The sequence below is a fragment of the Triturus cristatus genome, chromosome 3_1, assembly GCF_964204655.1.
Source record: "Triturus cristatus chromosome 3_1, aTriCri1.1, whole genome shotgun sequence".
Taxonomy (NCBI): domain Eukaryota; kingdom Metazoa; phylum Chordata; class Amphibia; order Caudata; family Salamandridae; genus Triturus; species Triturus cristatus.
Window position 1 is genome coordinate 487,657,819 of NC_140583.1, and position 16,819 is coordinate 487,674,637.

The 16,819-nt window shown below is 47.5% G+C and overlaps 1 protein-coding gene across 10 annotated transcripts in view; it reads right to left on the reverse strand.

Annotated features, from left to right (window-relative positions):
* Nucleotides 1-16,819, reverse strand: part of TP53BP1 (tumor protein p53 binding protein 1) — a 956,094-nt gene that overhangs the window by 859,048 nt on the left and 80,227 nt on the right. For 5 of the 10 annotated variants that reach the window (XM_085644320.1, XM_085644317.1, XM_085644318.1 and 2 more), the window contains exon 1: nucleotides 103-265. The exons of 1 other annotated variant lie outside the window; for it this stretch is intronic. The gene's annotated coding sequence lies outside the window, so the exon portion shown is untranslated. Of the gene's footprint in view, nucleotides 1-102; nucleotides 285-529; nucleotides 645-16,819 lie in introns of those variants that run through there. 4 more of the 10 variants (XM_085644314.1, XM_085644312.1, XM_085644316.1 and 1 more) reach the window with 3 other exon arrangements.

The window sequence follows — 16,819 nt, forward strand, 5'->3', positions numbered from 1 at the left end:
AGACCCAACGCATCTACTGGATCACTCATTACCACCTAGACCCCAATGCTCCAGTTTCTCCTGTACCACTAAGCGCATTATATTTGACCAAAATGCACCCACCTCTCAGTCCACGGGTAAACTTCTTCTGTATTACATGGACTCTACTTTAACAGTGACCACATGCCCATAAATCTTAGCCACTCGTTACGTGAACATGAAATTCGTTGTCCGTTATTACACTTTAAAGTGACGTCTTCTGAACCTAACTTGCAGTGATCAGGACAAGACCAGAACGTGGACTCACAGGTTATCAACGAATCACAACGAAAGAAACATATTGCAATACCAAAGTGAAATCATCCTACGATTTGGTTGGTTAGGATAACTTTAGTCTTGGGGGGTTGGCTTAGGGAGCTCTTGTTGTTCATTGGGAGTTGAACTTCCGAGACTGTTTCAAGGCTTGGGATTGGCTCGAGAAACGCTTCCTATGTTGTCTTGTAGAGTGAACTACGTTCCCGGCAAAAGTTTGACTGTTGCAAGTCCCTACCTATCTCCTGTTAGTGGGCGTGCGTGCTCCTAACCATATACCGGACTCGACTCAACTCGGCTCCTGCTCCCGTGGCGCTATCCGTCGCCGAGAGCCACCGGAGCTGTGCCCGCGTCACATCCGCGTCAACTTCTGTCTCTGCTCCAGTTTTGGCCAACACCGAAGCTACCTTCCAGGTCCCTTTAAAAGGTCGGATCTGTTCAGCGTCCATAGCAACGACGCACTTCAACTTCGAGGTCTCAGAGCATTGGAGAGAGTAACTTTCTAGAAGTGAACGCAGACAGCTTTGGGGAGAGCTGAGCCAGAGCACTGGCTGAGTAGAGGTCGGCAGCCAACAAATTAACAGTGAGAGCCGAGCTAAGGGTCTGGCTTGGCTCTTACAGCCCATTGACGAGCCAAGCTCTGAAAATGTTTGATATGTAAACATACAACAAAACACGAAAAATACGATAAAGTTGCTTCGAAATAACATTTAGCATGTGGAAGCTTAGACATTAATACGTAACATTATACCGCTGCACCCTGAAGCATGTATTAAAAGTGACAGTTTTTAGAACTTCGACCTATTCCTGTCCTCATCCCCACACTGGCAACAGTTACGTTAGAGAATAAAAAATTTGCCAGCATTCGCACCAAGAATTTTCAATTCTATTAAGGACACAGATGCCAGGATTATGCTTTCTCTTCCTTTATTGCAAAATTAACAGCAGCCAATAAGAACGTTTTTTACATACTAAAAAACTTACATTCCAACAATGCTTAGTGTAACCACAACAATAATCATAGAGACTATCCGTATAAATGAGCCTTTTCCCATGAGCACTTCCTCTTTCTTTGCCCAACGAGCAGTGTCCACGACTCAAATGTCCATTGTCCAAACAAGGCCTAGAATCAAAAATTAGCTAGCATTCTGTGGTGTAGCGGTCTAGTCGTTGACGCACACTGCGTGTGACGTCAACGGAATTCCGGCGGCGGCCATGTTATGGTTATTGGCGTGCTGACTCCGTACATAACAGAGCACCGCTCCGGCGCTCCCGGACAAATAATGGTTAATAAACATAGCTTGCTTACTCACAAGTCGTAACGAGTATCCTTGTGGAACAGCGCTTGCAGGGCATCGCGACCAACATTACAATGGTGACGAGGTGGTGAAGAGGCACCCTGCACCTCCCACTCAGAACACACGTGTGAGGTCACGACACCTGCATAGCCACCCAAGGAGCAAGTCACCGGGAGCGCGGCAGAGCAGCTGTAAGTGCGCCACTGCACCAGCGTCACGCAACGCCTCTTCAGGCCCAGCGACACCTCCCGTCCACCCTACCAGGAGTCAGTCACCCTGCAGGCGGAGGTCCCCAGCCGATATCTCGACACCGCCCACGGGGCCTTGAGGGCTCATCAGCCATCCAACCCCCGTAGGGGCGTCCTGTACCCTGGCGCAGCTAAGCGACTGCCACGCGGGGAGTGGGGAATCCAGCCAGGAGGACGACGTGAGTCTACGGGACGCCCAGGGTGCAGAGCTCGCGGACGACCCTACAAATCCAAGGGCACGTGTCACTAACGGGGAGAACATGTGCGCTCAGACATTCTCGTTGACGAACCCGGTGCCGTTCTTGGCAAAGGTGGGAGAACCCGAGATGCCGTGGGAGGACTGGAAACAATACTTCCTGAATTACCTCTCGGCGCTAGAAGAGGAGGGAGAAGCAGAGTTCTCGAGCTCCCGGCGAAAGAAAATTCTCCTCCATCATTTGGGCCCGGCGGGACAAAGAGTATACCAAAACCTGGTGAAAAAGGAAAGAGTAGCAACGGATGTAGACGTGTTCCAGCACACACTAGAAGACCTTGACGCCCACTACCGCCCGGTGGTATGCACAGCGATAGATCGGTATAATTTCTACCACAGGAAGCAAGAAAAAGGGGAATCGGTTGATGAATATGTGGCTGCATTACAAAAATTATCCATAACGTGCAAATTTGGAACCTTACAGGAAGACTTGATAAGAGATCAAATTATCATGCACAGGGTGAATTCCTCCATACAAGAGAAGCTATGGATCAATGGCGACGCACCTTTGAAGGAAGTAGTGGCCTTAGTCAAAAAAGCGGAGTTGACCAAGAGATGCGCGGAAGCAGCCAAGCACGAAAGCAGTCAAGGGCAAGCAGTGTGCAAAGTAGCGGACAGGAAGACAAATGACAGTAAACAACCTCCAGGGCAACAAGGAGCATGGACTTACAAAAAATACAATACAAGAACCCCAAGAACGCAAGGTCAACGGAATTGGAGTAGGACTGCATGCTATAGATGCGGCAGTGGCACTCATGCAGCTAACGACAAGGGATGCCCCGCTTATGGTGCCAAATGTTCATACTGTGGACTTGTTGGACATTATGAGAAAGTGTGCAGGAGGAAGACCCCTAGAAGCGAAGTAAAGTATGTGGCACAAGATCTGCCCAAGGAGAACGAAGAAGAGGACGAGGAAGATGAAGATGGAATCTTGATAGTGGAAGAGCAGATCCTAGGCATAGAATGTAGCTCGGACAAGAAGCAAAGATGCGAGATGTTGATCGGGGGAGTACCAGTGACCATGGTAGCTGATTCGGGGTCACCCTACACGATTATCCAGAGAAAATATGGGAAAGGGAGTTCATAACAAGAACAAAGTATCACCTAAGGCCCACTGACATCCACCCAGTGACATTCACTGGGGAGCCTATCCCCATGGTGGGATTTTGCCCGTTGTCATTTGAGTTCAAAAGCAGAACATGCGAAGGAAAACTATATGTGGCCGAAAAAGGACCTTCCGTACTAGGATGGAAAGATCAAGGAGCCCTCGGAATGAAGTTAAACCCAGGGGGACACACGCAAGTCCTAATGACAGAAGAGGGACCAGAATATGAAGCACAACGATGGAAAGAAGAGTTCCCGGAAGTCTTCAGAGACTCCATAGGACGCATGGCAAAGTTCACGCATAGAATCCAGCTGAGAGAGGGAGCACAGCCGGTGTCTCACAAAGCACGGAACATCCCGTTCCGGACCAGGACAGCAGTACAGGAAGAGTTGCAGAGACTAGAAGATAATGGAGTGATAGAGGCGATCGACAATGCAGAATGGCTGGCGCCCTTGGTGGTAGCGCAGAAACTCAATGGGAAGGTGAGGCTGTGTGTCGACCTAAGAGAACTTAACAAAAACATCGTGGTGGACAAGTTCCCACTGCCCAGGATCAACGACATGCTAGCCAAAACCCAGGGAGCAAAATGGTTCTCCACCATCGACCTAACATCAGCTTACCACCAGATTGCCTTACATCGATCCTGCAACCACCTTACATCATTTATCACACCATTCAGATGCTACAAATTCGTAAGGATGCCCTTCGGATTAGCCTCAGCGGCTGCTGTCTTTCAAAAACTGATGCACCGGTTGTTCCACAAGAAAGAAGGCATCCAATATTTCCAAGATGATATATTGGTGATGGGAACATCCAGAGCGGACCACAACAAGAAGTTAAAGGAGGTACTAACCATATTGATGCAAAACGGACTCACCGCCCAATGGGACAAATGTAAGTTTGGAAGGAACAAAATCACGTATTTGGGGCACGAGATAAGTCAACAAGGTATCGAACCGAAGGCATCCAACGTCACGGCGATCAAGGATGCCCCTACACCCAAGAACAGGGATGACATCAGAACGTTCCTGGGGATGGCAGAGTTTTATAGTAAATTCGTTCCACACTTTGCATCCAAGACCCATTATATGCGATTACTACTGAAGGAAAAATCTACATTCCAATGGACGGAAAGGGAACACCAGGAGTTCGAGGACATGAAACGCAATATCAGTGAGGCAGTGCCTATACAAGGGTTCAACCCAGATGCACTGACCATATTAACCACTGACGCTAGCGACCAAGGATTAGGGGCAGTGCTCACGCAACAGTCCACAGAAGGAGTAATCACCACGGTAAGCTTCGCTTCCAGAGCATTGGCCCCCAATGAAAAAAAATGTAGTGTCATCGAGAAGGAGATGCTAGCGGCAGTGTGGGCAATGGAGAGATTCCGGCAGTTCCTGTGGGGAGAAAAGCTCCTTCTGGGTACAGACCACAAACCCTTGGTGAAAGTCCTCACATTGAGCGGGCACGAGCATGCTACTCCACGGATTGCCAAAATGACACTGAGGCTACTGGACTATGTGTATGAAGTGGAGTACCTACCAGGACACAAGAACAAAGTAGCAGACTTCTTGAGTAGGGCTGCATCCAAAGAAAGAGCGGAGGACCAAGAAGAAGGGGAATGGGAAGAGTACGCAGTTGCTCTTACAGGAGACCCAGAAAAAGCAATAAGCGCCCAGGAGTGGGAATCCGAATACGACAAGGACGTGAAACTAAGTGCAGTAAAAGCATATGTGACGAACGGATGGCCGGACAAGAGGTTGTTGGAGGAAGAATTGAAACAGTACTGGGAAATCCGAGAAGAGCTTTCAATAGGGGACAAACCCTGGTTCTTGTTAAGGGGCACCAAAGTCATCCCTCCGTACTCCCTGAGAGACCACATCGTATCCATCACACACGAAGGACACTTGGGGATCGTAAAAACAAAAGGGAGAGCAAAAGAAGACTACTGGTGGTCAGGAATGGATATGATGATAGAGAGATATGTAAGGGCGTGCGAACAGTGCAGCAATGCGGACAAGACACAGAAAGTATTACGCCCGCCCCTAGGAAGATACGACTGTCCAGAAAACCAATGGGAAGAGATTTCCATAGACATCCTGGGACCCGTACAAGACACGCAAGGCACTCAGAAATACATCACAGTAGTCATAGATCGATACTCCAAGTGGCCGGAGATCGACGTGGCTGACAACACCGAAACCGAAACAGTACTGGCATTCTTAACAGACATCTTTATAAGAGAAGGGATCCCCAAAGGGATTTTGAGTGACAATGGCCCACAATTCACATCAACCAAATGGGAACCCTTCATGGAAAGGAACGGCATTGCTGTAAGACACACACCAATATATCACCCGGCAGGAAATGGGTTAGCGGAGAGATTTAACCGGGTGATCATGGGATCTGTCCAGGCGGCGATCAGCCAAGGCATGAACTGGGAGAAAGAACTGAAACGACTGATGTGGGCCTATCGGATAACGCCTACTACCAATGGGTACAGTCCATTCAGAATCCTGAGAGGAAGGGAACCATTCACAAAGGATAATGTTGCCTGGAAACGTGTCACTGTGCAAAGCCACTGGTCTCCTGCAGTGGTACGCAAGAACTTAGAGAAAGACCAGACAGTGTACACAGAGCACTACAATGCCAAACACAACGCCAAAGAGGTCACACTAGAGAAGGGCGAATGGGTGAGAATCAAGCAACCTACACAGAAGAAGAAAGGAAATAGTAAATTCACACCCCCTCTTCAAGTGATGGAACCATATTCCAGGTCAGCTCTCCTCAGCGACGGGAAAATATGGTCACAAGATCGCATGGCAAAGTGTAATCCAGCAGGTTTGAGTAACACCGTAGAAGAGACAGCTAACAACTTGCCGAGGAAAGGAGGAAAACCGGAGAGTCCCAAGGAGGTGGGAAGCAGTCAAGCACCCAGAACGTCGCAAGGGGCGAGGGAGGAGATGAGAGAACAGGCTTTCAGCACCCAAGAGAGAATAGATCTGGAAGGAGGAATGGAAGTAGGACGCATGGACTTTGAGGAAGCACCCAATCTGGGACACAATGATTCCACTCCGGCTACAGGTAGTCCCAGTAGTCGGACACGGTGTGGCAGAAGAGTCAATCTGCCCCGGCGGTTTGGAGATTTCGTTATGGACAGCAAGTAAGACTGTACAGTTCTTTGGGTTGTTGTTTAAGGGGGGGGAGATGTGGTGTAGCGGTCTTGTCGTTGACGCACACTGCGTTTGACGTCAACGGAATTCCGGCGGCGGCCATGTTATGGTTATTGGCGCGCTGACTCCGGAGATAACAGAGCACCGCTCCGGCGCTCCCGGACAAATAATGGTTAATAAACATAGCTTGCTTACTCACAAGTCGTAACGAGTATCCTTGTGGAACAGCGCTTGCAGGGCATCGCGACCAACATTACACATTCGCGCCAAGAATTTTCAATTCTATTAAGGACACGGAGGCGAGGATTATGCTATCTCCTTCTTTACTGCATAAATCACAGCAGCCGGTAAAACATACAATTTAGTATAACAAACTACATTGTCCATGGTACTTTGCGTCAGCCACGCCTCCTTAGCCCTCCATAAGAGCCCAGGTTACTGTCCCATCATCATCTTTCTTTGCTCGAACTGTATAAAAGTCCACTAAATAAATGATATTTCACGAACATCCTCCAACATGGAAGGTAACAGGAACCAAATTCCATCGAAAAGCTTCAACCGTGAAGACATCACTTATTCAGACTTCTTGTCTGCACCTAGGAAAAACAAACATGAACAACCCGTAACTTCTGCGTATGACCACAATTCAGTACAATATCAACGGGTGGGTAAGCATGAACAATCATATTGTAACATAGCCGGGTGGGATAATCCTTGCCTCCGTGTCCTTAATAGAATTGAAAATTCTTGGCGCGAATGCTAGCTAATTTTTGATTCTATCACAGGACCGGAGGCTTCGGATTATGCTAGTTTAACGCTTATTAAAAACAACAGATGTTATATCTCCCACCGGCTTATAATAAAATTGTTTGAAAGTTGATTCAGATGACCAATCAGCACAACGCATAATGTCTTGAATGCTAGATCCTAACATAAATGACTTTGATGCCATGGCACCACGCACAGAATGTGCACCAAACATTTGAAAATCAACACCAGCTTCCTTCATGATATAGCGAAGCCATCTGGCTATGGTTGAGGCAGACACTGGTTTAAAAGGTTTTTGCAAAGCAATCAAAAACTGAGTAGAGCCTTCAGGTCTCAAAGATCGAGTACAATCCTTATAAGTTTTCGAGCATTGGACAACACATAATTTTTCATTGCTAGGAAAAGCATTATACTCTATATGTCTGGAAAGAGTCTTGGTACGGCCTGTAATAGTAAAAGAAACCCCTTCCGGTGTAAATACTCTACCTGTAATTTCCAGTGCGCGCAAATCCGAAGAACGCCTACAAGCCGACAAACATAGAAGCATTGCTAGCTTTGCAAACAACTGTTTTCTCGATAACAGATTATTCGCTGGGCAAGTATTGAAGAGAGAAATGACTAAAGAAACATCCCATAAGCCTGAGTACTTAGGCTTGGGGGGGATTCGCTATCCTTACGCCTTTAAGAAGTTTACAAATCATAGGATGCATACCAACCGGTTTCCCATCCACCGGGTTATGCCCCGCCGAAATGGCTGATCGAAAGTTATTTACAGATCGATAAGCCAAACCGCTTGCTGCCTTCTCTGAAAGAAAATGTACAATATTGGGTAATCCTGCCCCCACGGGATCCAGGTGCCGTTCCACGCACCAACCCATCCAGCCTGTTCAGGCTGAAGAGTATCGCTTCCTGGTGGAAGGCGCCCAAGCTTGCTTGATGAAAGCTGAAGCTGCCTCCGAAAAGCCCGGCATTTCCCACTGTTGCCGGAAAGTCGCCACGCCATCAGTGACAACTGCTCCGAGAGGATCAGAGGATTTCGTTCCCCGTTAGGTCCCAGGAGAAGAGACTCCGACCATGGGAGCCGCCTGGGAAGATCGCAGCTCATCTCCAACAATATCGGGATCCATGGCTGCGCGCTCCACTGTGGCGTCACTAATATCACCTCTGCCTGTTGTCTGAGAATGTGAGAGGTCACTCTCGGGATGAGAAGGAAAGGTGGGAATGCATAATTCACTGACCCAGACCAATCCTGAAGGAATGCATCGGTTGCTTTCGCTGCTGGGTCCGGCCTCCAACTGAAGAAGTTGGGAATTTGTCGGTTCAGCCTGGAAGCAAACAGATCCGTCTGACACGGACCCCAAATCTCCTGCAGCCATTGGAATATGCTCGGAAGTAATTACCAATCGCTGTAATCCCTGAGGTGTCTGGAATTCCAGTCCGCTATGAGGTTGGACTGTCCTGGAATATATTTCGCTATTACCGTTATCTGGCGGCTCAGGCAGTAATGCCAGAAGTCCTTGGCAATCTCCACCAACAGGGACAATCTTGTCCCTCCCAACTTGTTTATGTATCTCACTGCCGACACGTTGTCCATCCGTAGCAGGATGCAGCAGGAGGTCTGCTTGGGGGACAGAGTTCGAATCGCAAAGGAACCCACTAGGAGTTCCAGACAATTTATGTGTAGTGCTAGTTCCTGGGGAGACCCCTTCCGGCTGTGGAGATATCTCCGCAGTGCGCCCCCAACCCCAACGACTGGCGTCGGACTCGATGACCACCGCGGGCAGGGAGCCAAAAATGGCTCTCCCGTTCCACGCTTCCACGTCACCCAGCCACCATCGCATCTCGTCCCTTACTTCCTGTGACAGGGGAACCAGGTCTGTGTAAGCCAAACCCTTCTGTAGGTGTTGAATCTTGAGCCTCTGTAATGCTCTGTAATGCAGTGGCCCCGGGAAAATCGCCTGAATGGACGATGCCAATAACCCCACTACTCTGGCAATAACCCTGAGAAAAACCATCCGCTTGCTGAGAACTGCCACTATCTCTTTCTTCAAGTCCTTGAGCTTCGCTTTGGGAAGACGCAATTGGGCCGTCTGGGAATCTATCACAAAACCCAGAAACTCCGTCATCTGCGACGGGATCAGAGCTGATTTGGCATGGTTGATTACAAACCCCAGACTCTGTAAAAGAGAGATCGTCGTTTGGAGGTGATGCGAAACCAATTCCGGACTGTGGAACCATTATCATGATGTCGTCCAGGTAGATAATCATGCATATTCCTTGCTGCTCCCGCAAATGTGCAACCACCGGTTTCATCACCTTGGTGAAGCACCAAGGAGCCGAGGAAAGCCCGAAAGGAAGGGCCAAATACTCGAACCACCGACCTTTCCATTGAAATTGCAGGAAACTGCGGTGTGGAGGAAAAATGGGAATGGACAGAGGCATCCTTGAGATCTAGTCTGACCAGCCAATCCTATTGTTTTAACAGGTCCACCAAAAGGTGTATCCCTTCCCTTTTGAAGTGTTTGTAAACAAGGTAGTGGTTGAATTCCCTCAAATTCAGGACCAGTCTGTGACCCCCACCCTTCTTCTGGACCAGAAAAATATTGCTGCAAAAACCGTGAGGCTTGTTGCATAAAGCTACTCTTCTATTTCGTTGTCTATAAAAATGCATTCTTGTTGGGAAAAACGGAGAGGGTTCGGAAGTGTGTCCTGACAGGGTGGTTCGTAAAATTCCAGTTGGAACCCTTGAACCGTCTGAATTATCCACGCATCCTGGGTAAGGTTGCGCCAATTGTGTAGAAAGAATGGAGTGCGACCCCCCAAAGGTAGAAGGGACAAATGTGTCACGCTTACCTGCGGAGTTCTGTGCTTGAAAGCCTGCTCTGTTGCCACCTCCTTGGAACCGGCATTTGTTGAATCGACGACGAGTGGGATAGAAGGTTCCCCCTGTAGTAGAGTCCCATTCACCTCTTCCGCGACTGTAGTCACCTCTGGGGGGATCTTGATTAGCGAAACGGCCTGACGAGCGTCCCCTGCCTCGTCCGGCCCTGTTGAAAAGGCCTTGGGTAAACACTCGCTTGATTCCTGATTGAGCCTTATCCAAAGATGTAAAAGTCCCCACGTACTTTGACACATCCTTCACAAAACAGTCTCCAAATAGGATGCCCTCCGCGAGAGGTCCGGGTTCAGTGGCTGCCAGATCGGTAAGATTAGTGTCCATACGCATGAGCAAGGACTTACGTTGTTCAGTAGATATGGCACAGTTGGCATTGCCAAGCAGGGAAATGGCCCTCTGCGTCCATCCTGCAAGGATATCTGGATCCACTGGGGTCGCTGTTTCCTTGGCCAGCAACGCCATTTCCAGTATTTTTGCGAGGGGCCCTACAACGTCAAGGAGTTTGTCCTGACACCCTCTCCAGGCATGATCTATCCCTTTTTTGCGGTCTCTAGCAAACTTCTTTAGAAAAGTAAGCAGACTTACGTCTATTTCGGGGATCTCCGCGACTTTATCGGGTAGGTCTGGTCGAGGGCATTCCGACCTAAGCCGGTTCCGGACCGCTTTATCAAAACGTTTTCAGATGTTCTCATGCAAGTATTCAATGACTTCGTGTGCTGGAGCCCAGTCCGAAGATCTGGGATGTACTATTTCACTAGGATTGAAGGTGAAAGGAGTATTGGTTGGAGTCTCCGGAGTGGAAAAAGCCACTTTCTTGGTCTTCTTCTTGGGAGGAGTCTCGTCATCTGTTGTGGTAGCATCGGTATCAGTGGTATTGGTGTCCACATAGACCTTTTGCTTACTCTTTGCCTTGCCTCCCGTGGAATATTCGTGATCGCCTGCAGGTGGCGGAGGAAGTGAATCCAGGGCCGTAGCGTGCGGCCATCAACGCGCCTTGACTACGTCAGTAGTTGGGCGCGCAGTACGCTTGTCTTTAGTAAAACCATGATGCTTGGCAAAACTCTCAAGCTGCTTGGTGATTGGTTTGAGCACAGCTGCCAATGCTTGTTGCACAGTATTGGGTACGGTGGTCTCCAGAGCCCTGTTCACTGAGGATTGGACGGAGGGGTCCAGAGCCTCCACTATATTATCTTCCAGGACAGTCTCTTGCTGTCCCTCATAATAGACATTCTCCTCATCCTCATAGCGCACCCACTCATCCATGGTAATAATAATACAGTGGGGCAGAGTAATTAATGCCACACAAGTTTGCCAAGTGACATATAAATATATATATTGGAGGAGTAAAGGGGGGGGGGGGGCAGCCCACTTGCACACAAAAGTTACTTGTTGTACCAAGCCCCCTCAGCCAAAGCTGTACTCAAATTATTTCAGCCTATTATAGGCGTAGGAGCCGAATAGAAGATGTTCCTGGAGCGTGTGCTCACTCCTGTAGGGCGACGATTATTACAGCCAGTCAGGCGTCCTTCCTTCTACCTGTTTTTCTTGAAAAAAGCAGTAGAGAATGCAAAACGGGCCGATCCCGGCGTGTGCAGCCCAACGCGAGCCCAAAACAAGCCCAAATCCAGCCCAAATTGAATCGCGTGGGCTGCACACGTCGGACGGGAACCACCCGGCTCCTGCGGCGTACACGGGCGATGAGGGAAGCCCAAACACTGGCGCTAGAAGCGCTGTGACCGACTCGGCCGTTTTCTCGCCGCCTGCGGCTTGGTACTTTCGCGCCTAAACGGACGTCATCTAGCCCGCGATTCCAGCAGTGCTGGTGATCGGAGCAAAGCTCCCGCTCACGGCGCGAACGCGCCACTTACAAAGGCTGTAAAGACAGAAACAGTAAGTACGAAAAACCCCCTCAAGAAACACCGAAAATCAGGCATGCAAATTGACAGTAACTCCTCAAGCGCAGCACGCTCTGTCAACCCTGGATATAATCACCAATTAAGTATTCAAATAAGGTAGCGTGAGGGGTACTTATCTCTTGCTGTGAGCAGCAAAGAAAGAGGATGATGGGACAGTAACCAGGGCTCTTATGGAGGGCTAAGGAGGAGTGGCTGACGCAAAGTACCTTGGACAATGTAGTTTGTTATACTAAATTGTATGTTTTACTGGATGCTGTGATTTATGCAGTAAAGAAGGAGATAGCATAATCCGAAGCCTCCGGTTCTGTAATAGAATTTTGTCAAACAGCAACAAGAAAGTTGTAAACAGGACTGCTGGCCTCGACGAAGACCGTAGAGCACATCTTCTCTGAAGTCCAAAGTGATTGTTCATTTGCCTTTCTGCTCTGCACCTAAAACAGAATTCATACTCGTAATAACTGAAATAGACTTTATCTCAGGGAGGGTAAAAAAACATGACAGCTATCAACAATAAGTGCAATTTTTTGGGCGGGATATTCCTCACCTCCGTGTCCTTAATAGAATTGAAAATTTTTGGCGCAAATGCTAGCACATTTTTTATTCTATTACAGGACCGGAGGCTTCGGATTATGCTAGTTTAATGCTTATCTAAAACCACAGAAGCAACATCGCCCACAGGTTTATAATGAAATTGCTTGAATGTAGAGCTAGAGGACCAGTCAGCTGCTCTCATTATATCATGTAGACTGATACCTAACATAAAAGATTTTGAGGCTATAGCACCCCTCATCAAGTGCTCTCCAAATAATCCTGTGTCAATGCGTGCCTCTGACTTTACATATCTGAGCCACCTGGAAATTGTAGCAGAGGTAAAAGGCTTAAAAGCAAAGCAATCAGAAATCGTGAACAACCGACCGGTCTAATAGGTCGGGTACATTCTTCATATACCTTGAGACATTTCACTACACATAGTTTATCATTCATTGGAAAAGCATAGTAGTTAATGGACTTGGAGAACGTTTTAGTTTGAGCTGTAATCACAAAAGACACTCCTTCAGGAGAAAATATCCTACCTTCTAAATCCAAAACTCTAACATCAGAGACATGTCTACATGCAGATAAACAAAGAAGCATGGCTAGCTTAGCAGACAATTGTTTCCTTGATAGTAACTCATTATTAGGCCAATTTTCAAATAAATTTAACACTTTAGATACATCCCATAAAGAAGAATACTTAGCCTTAGGTGGATTCGCCACACGTATTCCCTTCAAGAGTTTACAAATCACCGGATGCATACCCACAAGTCTCTCCTCTATGTGTGCATGTCCAGCAGAGATGGCCGATCGGAAAGTATTAACCGATCTATATGACAACCCATTCGAGGTCTTTTGGAAAGGAAATTCACAATTTTGGAGAGATCCGCCTCCTCGGGATCCAGATGCTCCTCCAGGCACCAACCCAACCAAGCTCTCCATGCTGAAGAGTATTGTTTCCTGGTAGAGGGAGCCCAGGCTTGTTGTATGAAGCTTGAATATTCCTCTGAAAGTGCTGGCAGCGACCATTGCTGCCTGAAAGCCTCCAGGCCATCAGGGACAGCTGACCCTCGAGAATTAGAGGGTGCAATTCCCCTTGAGGGCCCTGGAGCATCGTCGGAAAAACCAGGAGGAGGAGAGGAAAGTCGCACATGAGCTCCAGCAGGACTGGAAACGAAGGTTGAGACTTCCAGACGGTGTGACCAGAACAATCTCTGCTGACTGTAGAACAATGTGGTTCGCCACCCTGGGTATCGCCGCAGACGGAGGAAGTTTAGACAAGGCCTGTGCGTGCGGCCAGCTCGACGCCTAGGCGTTTAACACAGCTTTTGCCCCTGAGGAACCCGAAGCCGGCTCCTGAGGAAGCATCCCATGTCTCTTTGCAAAATTCTCAAGCTGCGCAGTGATACGCTTGAGGGTGGCTGCCAGCGCCTTCTTTACTGCCTGAGGGACCGCCACCTCTACTGCTTTATTAACGGACTGCTGCACTGATGTATCTAGGGCATCAACAAGGTTATCTTCCAGGAGGGTGCATGTTCCTCCTTCTAGTACCCATATTCATTCTCCTCAAAATAGGCCCAGTCTTCCATCGCAAGTTGGTACACTGCGAGATAGACGGATAAATGCCAAGGCCAAAAAATTCCAGAGGAATTAGTCAAGGGGGAGCAACCCTTCATGCAATGAACAACGTTTTGTTAAATTGCTCCTCAGCAAAGCTGTAGTCAATGATTATAGCAGCCCACCAGTGGGCATCAGGAGCCAAATTATATTAAATAAGCCTGCACGTGGCTTGGGTCTTCCTGATTGAGCAGCTTAGGAAAGGCGTCAGGTACGGGTGTGGAAGAATGACAACCAATGCTCCGCTTTGAAAATAAGCGCGGAGTGAGGAGGAAACGAGATTGGGCGTAGCGTAGCTCAAATGAAGCCAAAAGTAGCTCAATTGGGCCACGCGACGTGTGGCTCTCAGAGTAAATCGGGAATGTATGAGGGAAGGCGCCGCAGACTAAGCTTGCGGTCAGTTTGGCACGGGATACAGGCACTCAGGCAGGGGCTAGTCGCGTCAGTGAAGCGCTCGCCACCGTTCGATTACCCGGCACACTTGCGTTGCTGTGACGCGAGACAGTTTTCACTTGTAAATCAGAATCGCGCCCATGTAATAAACACCGGCAGTATACAAGGCAGAATCAATCATTGACTAATCATGCACAGCAATAATAAAACACAATACCACTGATTAAGGGATTAGGCAAATCGGAGCACTTAACTCAGCTGCGAGTTAAAGAAAAGAAAGAAAGAAGAAGTGCTCATGGGAAAAGGCTCATTTATAGAGCTAGTCTCTATGGTTATTGTTGTGGTTAAGCTAAGCATTGTGGGAATGTAAGTTTTACAGTATTGACTGCTGTTAATTTTGCAGTAAAGGAAGAGAAAGCATAATCCGAAGCCTTCGGTCCTGTAATAGAATCAAGACAGTTGTCAAGTGAACTCTGTATGTGGAAAAAGAACAATTGAAACACTAACCCCCAAAACAGAGACCCGAGTCTAAATCCATCATTGTTTTGCTTACTATGCTTACTATGCCAACTATGCCATTCCAATTTAGACGCAGCCATATGCAAACCAGTCTTGACCCTGCTTCCCAAGGGAATAGTACAATCTGAACTGCCAGGACAGGTCCTCCCTGGATTGGAACCAAGCATTCTGGGAGTGGTTTTGGGATATCAGCCAGGCAAGTTTAACTCCAGTGGCATGTAGAGCACCGGGCCCACGTCTGGGCATAACCGTCCCACTTAGGGCAGCTAATGCAAACAGAAAAATTGATGGACGGAATGCTGAACAATGTCAAACGTTCACCCCAGTACAGAGATAAGCAATTAAATCTATTGTTTTTTTGCTCGCCATGCCGTTCCGGTTTAGACCCAACCAAATGCAAATCAGCCTTGACCCTGCTCCCCATGGGACAGCCAGCCCAAACTGTAGGGCAGGTCCTCCCAGGACTGGAAACAAGCATTCTGGTACTGATTTGCATATGGCTGGGTTCAAACTGGGGTGGCATGGTGAACAAAAGAACAATGGTTTTAACCCAGATCTCTTGACTGGGGGTCAGTGTTTGAAAAGTTTCAGCTCTCCCTCCATCATCTTGTTGTGTTAACTCTGTATGTGGCCCAGATTATTATAGAGCAACATTACAGTCTATAAAATCAAATACAATAGGTTTTTGTACAGGTGATATTCCAAACTCACGTATTTGAAAGTGCTTACTTAGGCAAATATGAAAAAAAGGAATTTTGGTGAAATAAAATATTTGCCTAAGATCACACAAATCAGCTGCTAAATGAAATCTGTCTCTCCTTTTTATGTTAATGCTTTATTTTTACCTCTTTGTACATTTTTCTGCTGCTTCTGTATAGCACAAACTGGACCTGAAGCTATTGGAATGCTTTAAAAGAACATCAGTTCCATTACACAAGGTCACATTATTTTTTAAGGCAAAGGGAGATTAAGTGATATTCCCAGAATGACAGGATGTTGAGCCGACTCAGAGACTCAAACCTGTCTCCCCAGTTCAGTCACATAAAAGCTTGACTTTTTATAGGCTCGAGATTCCAACAGGACCTCGAGCTGAGCTAGACTTCAGACTCAACCCTGGCTCAAGCATTCAGTGGCTCACCCGCCTCAGCCGAGCCATCAAAAGATGCAAGTCCGGCAACAAAATGTCAAGGAAAATACAATAAGCACTTTAAAATCAAAACAAATATTTTTTTGAAATTTCTGACAGTCTCAATTAAGTACCCACAATTATATTGCGGAATTCTCTGACGTTTATTAAAAGTTATATTTTTCTGAAGATGAAACAACTGAGAACTCCCCATGCCATGACGACGTTGCCAAAAGAATGGAATCAAAGGATAGAATGGTGAGCTGTCTGTAAAGATGCCATGTACACTAGTTGTTTAGAAGGTAAGTTTTATTTGTACAACCAACACAAATTCCACTCATGTCGCAGGTCGCCGAGGAGCATGGTGGACAAAAGTACTAAGAACACAACACATCTTCCCTTTTGATAAAGAAGGATAAGAGGGGATAAAAGCTGAAGGGAACAGGGAAGGGAAGAGGAGAGGGTACGGGAAGTAGGAGGAGAAGTGAGAGCATGTAAATATACATTTCAGAATTACAAGAAATTACGTATTATTCACAGTCGGAAAGCTTCATGGGTGGAACAATCCATCACCCTACTCCGCTGGTTTTACTAGGACAAAGCGCCACCTCCTTGACAGGTGTAGTTTTGGAGCACGTAGGAGATACTTGCACATCAACATTTGGTTGCACACATTCAC